Raw genomic sequence first — 12,667 nt, 5'->3', positions numbered from 1 at the left:
AGCCCCCGATATACAGCCCCCAGACTAGCCCCCCGTATACAGACCCCAGACCAGCCCCCTCGTATACAGACACCAGCCCCCGATATGCAGACCCCGGACCAGCCCTCCCTGTATACAAACCCCGACCAGACCCCTTGTATACAGACCCCAGACCAGCCCCCCTGTATACAGACCCCAGACCAGCTACCTTGTATACAGACCCCAGACCAGACCCCCTGTATACAGACCCCAGACCAGCCCCCTTGTATACAGACCCCAGACCAGCCCCCCTGTATACAGACCCCAGACCAGCCCCCCTGAATACAGACCCCCCATATACAGACACCAGCCCGTGATATACAGACCCCGGACCAGCCCCCCTGTATACAGGCCCCCCTGTATACAGACACCAGCCCCCCTGTATACAGACACCAGCCCCCCTGTATACAGACCCCGGACCAGCCCCCCATATACAGACACCAGCCCCCTGTATACAAACCCCGGACCAGCCCCCCCCTGTATACAGACCCCGGACCAGCCCCCCATATACAGACACCAGCCTCCCTGTATACAGACCCCGGACCAGACCCCCATATACAGACACCAGCCCCCCTGTATACAGACCCCAGACCAGCCCCCCTGTATACAGACCCCCCCTGTATACAGACACCAGCCCCCCTGTATACAGACCCCGCACCAGCCCCCCCATATACAGACCCCCCCTGTATACAGACCCCCCCTGTATACAGACACCAGCCCCCCTGTATACAGACCCCAGCCCCCCCTGTATACAGCCCCCGGACCAGCCCCCCATATACAGACACCAGCCCCCCCTGTATACAGCCCCCGGACCAGCCCCCCATATACAGACACCAGCCCCCCTGTATACAAACCCCGGACCAGCCCCCCCCTGTATACAGACCCCAGACCAGCCCCCCATATACAGACACCAGCCCCCTGTATACAGACCCCGGAGCAGCCCCCCATATACAGACACCAGCCCCCCTGTATACAGACCCCGGAGCAACCCCCCCATATACAGACACCAGCCCCCGATATACAGACCCCAGACCAGCCCCCCTGTATACAGACCCCGCACCAGCCCCCCTGTATACAGACCCCGCACCAGCCCCCCTGTATACAGACCCTGGACCAGCCCCTCTGTATACAGACCCCGGACCAGCCCCCCTGTATACAGACCCCGGACCAGCCCCCCTGTATACAGACCCCGGACCAGCCACCCCCGTATACAGACCCCAGACCAGCCCCCCTGTATACAGACCCCCCATATACAGACCCCGGACCTGCCCTCCATATACAGACACCAGCCCCCTGTATACAGACCCTGGACCAGACCCCCCGTATACAGACCCTGGACTAGCCCCCCCCGGATACAGACACCAGCCCCCTGTATAAAGAGCCCGGACCAGCCCTCCCTGTATACAGACCCCGGACCAGCCCCCTTGTATAGAGACCCTGGACCAGTCCCCCTGTATACAGACCCCCCCTGTATACAGACCCCCCATATACAGACACCAGCCCCCGATATACAGACCCCAGACCAGCCCCCTCGTATACAGACACCAGCCCCCGATATGCAGACCCCGGACCAGCTCTCCCTGTATACAGACCCCAGACCAGCCCCAGTATACAGACCCCGGACCAGCCCTCCCTATATACAGACCCCGGACAAGCCCTCCCTGTATAGAGACCCTGGACCAGCCCCCCTGTATACAGACCCCCCCCTGTATACAGAGCCCCCATATACAGACACCAGCCCCCGATATACAGCCCCCAGACCAGCCCCCCGTATACAGACCCCAGACCAGCCCCCTCGTATACAGACACCAGCCCCCGATATGCAGACCCCGGACCAGCCCTCCCTGTATACAAACCCCGACCAGACCCCTTGTATACAGACCCCAGACCAGCCCCCCTGTATTCAGACCCCAGACCAGCTACCTTGTATACAGACCCCAGACCAGACCCCCTGTATACAGACCCCAGACCAGCCCCCCTGTATACAGACCCCAGAGCAGCCCCCCTGAATACAGACCCCCCATATACAGACACCAGCCCGTGATATACAGACCCCGGACCAGCCGCCCTGTATACAGACCCCAGACCAGCCCCCCCGTATACAGACCCCCCCTCGTATACAGACACCAGCCCCCGATATGCAGACCCCGGACCAGCTCTCCCTGTATACAGACCCCAGACCAGCCCCAGTATACAGACCCCGGACCAGCCCTCCCTGTATACAGACCCCGGACAAGCCCTCCCTGTATAGAGACCCTGGACCAGCCCCCCTGTATACAGACCCCCCTGTATACAGACCCCCCATATACAGACACCAGCCCCCGATATACAGCCCCCAGACCAGCCCCCCGTATACAGACCCCAGACCAGCCCCCTCGTATACAGACAACAGCCCCCGATATGCAGACCCCGGACCAGCCCTCCCTGTATACAAACCCCGACCAGACCCCTTGTATACAGACCCCAGACCAGCCCCCCTGTATTCAGACCCCACACCAGCTACCTTGTATACAGACCCCAGACCAGACCCCCTGTATACAGACCCCAGACCAGCCCCCTTCTATAGAGACCCCAGACCAGCCCCCCTGTATACAGACCCCAGAGCAGCCCCCCTGAATACAGACCCCCCATATACAGACACCAGCCCGTGATATACAGACCCCGGACCAGCCGCCCTGTATACAGACCCCAGACCAGCCCCCCCGTATACAGACCCCCCCTCATATACAGACCCTGGACCAGCCCCTCCATATACAGACACCAGCCCCCGATAAACAGACCCAGACCAGCCCCCCCTGTATACAGACACCAGCCCCCGATATACAGCCCCCAGACCAGCCCCCCGTATACAGACCCCAGACCAGCCCCCTCGTATACAGACACCAGCCCCCGATATGCAGACCCCGGACCAGCCCTCCCTGTATACAAACCCCGACCAGACCCCTTGTATACAGACCCCAGACCAGCCCCCCTGTATTCAGACCCCAGACCAGCTACCTTGTATACAGACCCCAGACCAGACCCCCTGTATACAGACCCCAGACATGCCCCCTTGTATACAGACCCCAGACCAGCCCCCCTGTATACAGACCCCAGACCAGCCCCCCTGAATACAGACCCCCCATATACAGACACCAGCCCGTGATATACAGACCCCGGACCAGCCCCCCTGTATACAGACCCCAGACCAGCCCCCCCGTATACAGACCCCCCCCTCATATACAGACCCTGGACCAGCCCCTCCATATACAGACACCAGCCCCCGATAAACAGACCCAGACCAGCCCCCCCTGTATACAGACACCAGCCCCCGATATACAGACCCCGGACCAGCCCCCCCATGTACAGACACCAGCCCCCAATATAAAGACCCTGGACCAGCCCTCCCTGTATACAGACCCCGGACCAGCCCTCCCCGTATACAGACCCTGGACCAGCTCCCGATATACAGACCACAGACCAGCCGCCCCCGTATACAGACCTCGGACCAGCCCCCATGTATACAGACCCCCTCATGTACAGACCCCCCCCATGTACAGATCCCGGACCTGCCCCCCATATACAAACACCAGGCCCCTGTATACAGACCCAGGACCAGCCCTCCCTGTATACAGACCCCGCACCAGCCCTCCCTGTATACAGACCCCGGACCAGCCCTCCCTGTATACAGACCCCGGACCAGCCCTTCCTGTATACAGACCCCGGACCAGCCCTCCTTGTATACAGACCCCGGACCAGCCCTCCCTGTATACAGACCCCGGTACAGCCCCCCTGTATACAGACCCCGGACCAGCCCCCCTGTATACAGACCCTGAACCAGACCCCCCGTATACAGACCCCGGACCAGCCCCCTTGTATAGAGACCCTGGACCAGCCGCCCTGTATACAGACCCCCCCTGTATACAGACCCCCCCATATACAGACACCAGCCCCCGATATACAGACCCCAGACCAGCCCCCTCATAAACAGACACCAGCCCCCGATATGCAGACCCCGGACCAGCTCTCCCTGTATTCAGACCCCAGACCAGCCCCAGTATACAGACCCCGGACCAGCCCTCCTTATATACAGACCCTGGACAAGCCCTCCCTGTATAGAGACCCTGGACCAGCCCCCCTGTATACAGACCCCCCTGTATACAGACCCCCCATATACAGACACCAGCCCCCGATATACAGCCCCCAGACCAGCCCCCCGTATACAGACCCCAGACCAGCCCCCTCGTATACAGACACCAGCCCCCGATATGCAGACCCCGGACCAGCCCTCCCTGTATACAAACCCCGACCAGACCCCTTGTATACAGACCCCAGACCAGCCGCTCGATATACAGACCCCCAGACCAGCCCTCCCTGTATACAGACCCCGGACCAGCCCCCTTGTATACAGACCCCAGACCAGCCCCCCTGTATACAGACCCCAGACCAGCTACCTTGTATACAGACCCCAGACCAGACCCCCTGTATACAGACCCCAGACCAGCCCCCTTGTATACAGACCCCAGACCAGCCCCCCTGTATACAGACCCCGGACCAGCCCTCCCTGTATACAGACCCCGGACAAGCCCTCCCTGTATAGAGACCCTGGACCAGCCCCCCTGTATACAGACCCCCCCCCTGTATACAGACCCCCCATATACAGACACCAGCCCCCGATATACAGCCCCCAGACTAGCCCCCCGTATACAGATCCCAGACCAGCCCCCTCGTATACAGACACCAGCCCCCGATATGCAGACCCCGGACCAGCCCTCCCTGTATACAAACCCCGACCAGACCCCTTGTATATAGACCCCAGACCAGCCCCCCTGTATACAGACCCCAGACCAGCTACCTTGTATACAGACCCCAGACCAGACCCCCTGTATACAGACCCCAGACCAGCCCCCTTGTATACAGACCCCAGACCAGCCCCCCTGTATACAGACCCCAGACCAGCCCCCCTGAATACAGACCCCCCATATACAGACACCAGCCCGTGATATACAGACCCCGGACCAGCCCCCCTGTATACAGGCCCCCCTGTATACAGACACCAGCCCCCCTGTATACAGACCCCGGACCAGCCCCCCATATACAGACACCAGCCCCCCTGTATACAGACCCCGGACCAGACCCCCATATACAGACACCAGCCCCCCTGTATACAGACCCCAGACCAGCCCCCCTGTATACAGACCCCCCCTGTATACAGACACCAGCCCCCCTGTATACAGACACCAGCCCCCCTGTATACAGACCCCGGACCAGCCCCCCATATACAGACACCAGCCCCCTGTATACAAACCCCGGACCAGCCCCCCCCTGTATACAGACCCCGGACCAGCCCCCCATATACAGACACCAGCCCCCCTGTATACAGACCCCGGACCAGACCCCCATATACAGACACCAGCCCCCCTGTATACAAACCCCGGACCAGCCCCCCCTGTATACAGACCCCGGACCAGCCCCCCATATACAGACACCAGCCCCCCTGTATACAGACCCCGGACCAGACCCCCATATACAGACACCAGCCCCCCTGTATACAGACCCCAGACCAGCCCCCCTGTATACAGACCCCCCCTGTATACAGACACCAGCCCCCCTGTATACAGACACCAGCCCCCCTGTATACAGACCCCGGACCAGCCCCCCATATACAGACACCAGCCCCCTGTATACAAACCCCGGACCAGCCCCCCCCTGTATACAGACCCCGGACCAGCCCCCCATATACAGACACCAGCCCCCCTGTATACAGACCCCGGACCAGACCCCCATATACAGACACCAGCCCCCCTGTATACAGACCCCAGAACAGCGCCCCTGTATACAGACCCCCCCTGTATACAGACACCAGCCCCCCTGTATACAGACCCCGCACCAGCCCCCCAATATACAGACCCCCCCTGTATACAGACCCCCCCCTGTATACAGACACCAGCCCCCCTGTATACAGACCCCAGCCCCCCCTGTATACAGCCCCCGGACCAGCCCCCCATATACAGACACCAGCCCCCCCTATATACAGCCCCCGGACCAGCCCCCCATATACAGACACCAGCCCCCCTGTATACAAACCCCGGACCAGCCCCCCCCTGTATACAGACCCCGGAGCAGCCCCCCATATACAGACACCAGCCCCCTGTATACAGACCCCGGAGCAGCCCCCCATATACAGACACCAGCCCCCCTGTATACAGACTCCGGAGCAGCCCCCCATATACAGACACCAGCCCCCTGTATACAGACCCCGGAGCAGCCCCCCATATACAGACACCAGCCCCCGATATACAGACCCCAGACCAGCCCCCCTGTATACAGACCCCGCACCAGCCCCCCTGTATACAGACCCCGCACCAGCCCCCCTGTATACAGACCCCGGACCAGCCCCTCTGTATACAGACCCCGGACCAGCCCCCCTGTATACAGACCCCGGACCAGCCCCCCTGTATACAGACCCCGGACCAGCCACCCCCGTATACAGACCCCAGACCAGCCCCCCTGTATACAGACCCCCCATATACAGACCCCGGACCTGCCCTCCATATACAGACACCAGCCCCCTGTATACAGACCCTGGACCAGACCCCCCCGTATACAGACCCTGGACCAGCCCCCCCCGGATACAGACACCAGCCCCCTGTATAAAGAGCCCGGACCAGCCCTCCCTGTATACAGACCCCGGACCAGCCCCCTTGTATAGAGACCCTGGACCAGTCCCCCTGTATACAGACCCCCCCTGTATACAGACCCCCCATATACAGACACCAGCCCCCGATATACAGACCCCAGACCAGCCCCCTCGTATACAGACACCAGCCCCCGATATGCAGACCCCGGACCAGCTCTCCCTGTATACAGACCCCAGACCAGCCCCAGTATACAGACCCCGGACTAGCCCTCCCTGTATACAGACCCCGGACAAGCCCTCCCTGTATAGAGACCCTGGACCAGCCCCCCTGTATACAGACCCCCCTGTATACAGACCCCCCATATACAGACACCAGCCCCCGATATACAGCCCCCAGACCAGCCCCCCGTATACAGACCCCAGACCAGCCCCCTCGTATACAGACACCAGCCCCCGATATGCAGACCCCGGACCAGCCCTCCCTGTATACAAACCCCGACCAGACCCCTTGTATACAGACCCCAGACCAGCCCCCCTGTATTCAGACCCCAGACCAGCTACCTTGTATACAGACCCCAGACCAGACCCCCTGTATACAGACCCCAGACCAGCCCCCTTGTATACAGACCCCAGACCAGCCCCCCCGTATACAGACCCCAGACCAGCCCCCCTGAATACAGACCCCCCATATACAGACACCAGCCCGTGATATACAGACCCCGGACCAGCCGCCCTGTATACAGACCCCAGACCAGCCCCCCCGTATACAGACCCCCCCTCATATACAGACCCTGGACCAGCCCCTCCATATACAGACACCAGCCCCCGATAAACAGACCCAGACCAGCCCCCCCTGTATACAGACACCAGCCCCCGATATACAGCCCCCAGACCAGCCCCCCGTATACAGACCCCAGACCAACCCCCTCGTATACAGACACCAGCCCCCGATATGCAGACCCCGGACCAGCCCTCACTGTATACAAACCCCGACCAGACCCCTTGTATACAGACCCCAGACCAGCCCCCCTGTATTCAGACCCCAGACCAGCTACCTTGTATACAGACCCCAGACCAGACCCCCTGTATACAGACCCCAGACCAGCCCCCTTGTATACAGACCCCAGACCAGCCCCCCTGTATACAGACCCCAGACCAGCCCCCCTGAATACAGACCCCCCATATACAGACACCAGCCCGTGATATACAGACCCCGGACCAGCCCCCCTGTATACAGACCCCAGACCAGCCCCCCCGTATACAGAACCCCCCCTCATATACAGACCCTGGACCAGCCCCTCCATATACAGACACCAGCCCCCGATAAACAGACCCAGACCAGCCCCCCCTGTATACAGACACCAGCCCCCGATATACAGACCCCGGACCAGCCCCCCCATGTACAGACACCAGCCCCCAATATAAAGACCCTGGACCAGCCCTCCCTGTATACAGACCCCGGACCAGCCCTCCCCGTATACAGACCCTGGACCAGCTCCCGATATACAGACCACAGACCAGCCGCCCCCGTATACAGACCTCGGACCAGCCCCCATGTATACAGACCCCCCCATGTACAGACCCCCCCATGTACAGATCCCGGACCTGCCCCCCATATACAAACACCAGGCCCCTGTATACAGACCCAGGACCAGCCCTCCCTGTATACAGACCCCGCACCAGCCCTCCCTGTATACAGACCCCGGACCAGCCCTCCCTGTATTCAGACCCCGGACCAGCCCTTCCTGTATACAGACCCCGGACCAGCCCTCCCTGTATACAGACCCCGGACCAGCCCTCCCTGTATACAGACCCCGGTACAGCCCCCCTGTATACAGACCCCGGACCAGCCCCCCTGTATACAGACCCTGAACCAGACCCCCCGTATACAGACCCCGGACCAGCCCCCTTGTATAGAGACCCTGGACCAGCCGCCCTGTATACAGACCCCCCCTGTATACAGACCCCCCATATACAGACACCAGCCCCCGATATACAGACCCCAGACCAGCCCCCTCATATACAGACACCAGCCCCCGATATGCAGACCCCGGACCAGCTCTCCCTGTATTCAGACCCCAGACCAGCCCCAGTATACAGACCCCGGACCAGCCCCCTCGTATACAGACACCAGCCCCCGATATGCAGACCCCGGACCAGCCCTCCCTGTATACAAACCCCGACCAGACCCCTTGTATACAGACCCCAGACCAGCCGCTCGATATACAGACCCCCAGACCAGCCCTCCCTGTATACAGACCCCGGACCAGCCCCCTTGTATACAGACCCCAGACCAGCCCCCCTGTATACAGACCCCAGACCAGCTACCTTGTATACAGACCCCAGACCAGACCCCCTGTATACAGACCCCAGACCAGCCCCCTTGTATACAGACCCCAGACCAGCCCCCCTGTATACAGACCCCGGACCAGCCCTCCCTGTATACAGACCCCGGACTAGCCCTCCCTGTATAGAGACCCTGGATCAGCCCCCCTGTATACAGACCCCCCCCCTGTATACAGACCCCCCATATACAGACACCAGCCCCCGATATACAGCCCCCAGACTAGCCCCCCGTATACAGACCCCAGACCAGCCCCCTCGTATACAGACACCAGCCCCCGATATGCAGACCCCGGACCAGCCCTCCCTGTATACAAACCCCGACCAGACCCCTTGTATACAGACCCCTGACCAGCCCCCCTGTATACAGACCCCAGACCAGCTACCTTGTATACAGACCCCAGACCAGACCCCCTGTATACAGACCCCAGACCAGCCCCCTTGTATACAGACCCCAGACCAGCCCCCCTGTATACAGACCCCAGACCAGCCCCCCTGAATACAGACCCCCCATATACAGACACCAGCCCGTGATATACAGACCCCGGACCAGCCCCCCTGTATACAGGCCCCCCTGTATACAGACACCAGCCCCCCTGTATACAGACACCAGCCCCCCTGTATACAGACCCCGGACCAGCCCCCCATATACAGACACCAGCCCCCTGTATACAAACCCCGGACCAGCCCCCCCTGTATACAGACCCCGGACCAGCCCCCCATATACAGACACCAGCCCCCCTGTATACAGACCCCGGACCAGACCCCCATATACAGACACCAGCCCCCCTGTATACAGACCCCAGACCAGCCCCCCTGTATACAGACCCCCCCTGTATACAGACACCAGCCCCCCTGTATACAGACACCAGCCCCCCTGTATACAGACCCCACACCAGCCCCCCCATATACAGACCCCCCCTGTATACAGACCCCCCCTGTATACAGACACCAGCCCCCTGTATACAGACCCCAGCCCCCCCCTGTATACAGCCCCCGGACCAGCCCCCCATATACAGACACCAGCCCCCCCTGTATACAGCCCCCGGACCAGCCCCCCCATATACAGACACCAGCCCCCCTGTATACAAACCCCGGACCAGCCCCCCCCCCTGTATACAGACCCCAGACCAGCCCCCCATATACAGACACCAGCCCCCTTTATACAGACCCCGGAGCAGCCCCCCATATACAGACACCAGCCCCCCTGTATACAGACCCCGAAGCAACCCCCCCATATACAGACACCAGCCCCCGATATACAGACCCCAGACCAGCCCCCCTGTATACAGACCCCGCACCAGCCCCCCTGTATACAGACCCCGCACCAGCCCCCCTGTATACAGACCCCGGACCAGCCCCTCTGTATACAGACCCCGGACCAGCCCCCCTGTATACAGACCCCGGACCAGCCCCCCCTGTATACAGACCCCGGACCAGCCACCCCCGTATACAGACCCCAGACCAGCCCCCCTGTATACAGACCCCCCATATACAGACCCCGGACCTGCCCTCCATATACAGACACCAGCCCCCTGTATACAGACCCTGGACCAGACCCCCCGTATACAGACCCTGGACCAGCCCCCCCGGATACAGACACCAGCCCCCTGTATAAAGAGCCCGGACCAGCCCTCCCTGTATACAGACCCCGGACCAGCCCCCTTGTATAGAGACCCTGGACCAGTCCCCCTGTATACAGACCCCCCTGTATACAGACCCCCCCATATACAGACACCAGCCCCCGATATACAGACCCCAGACCAGCCCCCTCGTATACAGACACCAGCCCCCGATATGCAGACCCCGGACCAGCTCTCCCTGTATACAGACCCCAGACCAGCCCCAGTATACAGACCCCGGACCAGCCCTCCCTGTATACAGACCCCGGACAAGCCCTCCCTGTATAGAGACCCTGGACCAGCCCCCCTGTATACAGACCCCCCCCTGTATACAGACCCCCCATATACAGACACCAGCCCCCGATATACAGCCCCCAGACCAGCCCCCCGTATACAGACCCCAGACCAGCCCCCTCGTATACAGACACCAGCCCCCGATATGCAGACCCCGGACCAGCCCTCCCTGTATACAAACCCCGACCAGACCCCTTGTATACAGACCCCAGACCAGCTACCTTGTATACAGACCCCAGACCAGACCCCCTGTATACAGACCCCAGACCAGCCCCCTTGTATACAGACCCCAGACCAGCCCCCCTGTATACAAACCCCAGACCAGCCCCCCTGAATACAGACCCCCCATATACAGACACCAGCCCGTGATATACAGACCCCGGACCAGCCGCCCTGTATACAGACCCCAGACCAGCCCCCCCGTATACAGACCCCCCCTCATATACAGACCCTGGACCAGCCCCTCCATATACAGACACCAGCCCCCGATAAACAGACCCAGACCAGCCCCCCCTGTATACAGACACCAGCCCCCGATATACAGACCCCGGACCAGCCCCCCCATGTACAGACACCAGCCCCCGATATAAAGACCCTGGACCAGCCCTCCCTGTATACAGACCCCGGACCAGCCCTCCCCGTATACAGACCCTGGACCAGCTCCCGATATACAGACCACAGACCAGCCACCCCCGTATACAGACCTCGGACCAGCCCCCATGTATACAGACCCCCCCATGTACAGACCCCCCCCATGTACAGACCCCGGACCTGCCCCCCATATACAAACACCAGGCCCCTGTATACAGACCCAGGACCAGCCCTCCCTGTATACAGACCCCGCACCAGCCCTCCCTGTATACAGACCCCGGACCAGCCCTCCCTGTATACAGACCCCGCACCAGCCCTCCCTGTATACAGACCCCGGACCAGCCCTTCCTGTATACAGACCCCGGACCAGCCCTCCCTGTATACAGACCCAGGACCAGCCCTCCCTGTATACAGACCCCGGACCAGCCCCCCTGTATACAGACCCTGAACCAGACCCCCCGTATACAGACCCCGGACCAGCCCCCTTGTATAGAGACCCTGGACCAGCCCCCCTGTATACAGACCCCCCCTGTATACATTAAGGAATAACGTTTGGAACTCCATTCTATGTCTGAACTGGGTGCAAAAAACCTAAAAAACATCACTATGGGGAGATAAGGTATGCACACCAGTGACTATGGAAGGGGAATACATGGAATAGCAGAAACTGCTGTGTGAATACTGACATGAAAAATTCAATAGCTATATTATATATATATAGCTGTATACAGACCCCCCATATACAGACACCAGCCCCCGATATACAGACCCCAGACCAGCCCCCTCATATACAGACACCAGCCCCCGATATGCAGACCCCGGACCAGCTCTCCCTGTATACAGACCCCAGACCAGCCCCAGTATACAGACCCCGGACCAGCCCTCCTTATATACAGACCCTGGACAAGCCCTCCCTGTATAGAGACCCTGGACCAGCCCCCCTGTATACAGACCCCCCTGTATACAGACCCCCCATATACAGACACCAGCCCCCGATATACAGCCCCCAGACCAGCCCCCCGTATACAGACCCCAGACCAGCCCCCTCGTATACAGACACCAGCCCCCGATATGCAGACCCCGGACCAGCCCTCCCTGTATACAAACCCCGACCAGACCCCTTGTATACAGACCCCAGACCAGCCGCTCGATATACAGACCCCCAGACCAGCTCTCCCTG

The sequence above is a fragment of the Anomaloglossus baeobatrachus genome, chromosome 4 (assembly GCF_048569485.1).
Source record: "Anomaloglossus baeobatrachus isolate aAnoBae1 chromosome 4, aAnoBae1.hap1, whole genome shotgun sequence".
In the NCBI taxonomy this organism is placed as follows: domain Eukaryota; kingdom Metazoa; phylum Chordata; class Amphibia; order Anura; family Aromobatidae; genus Anomaloglossus; species Anomaloglossus baeobatrachus.
Note: the sequence above shows the minus strand (reverse complement) of the source record.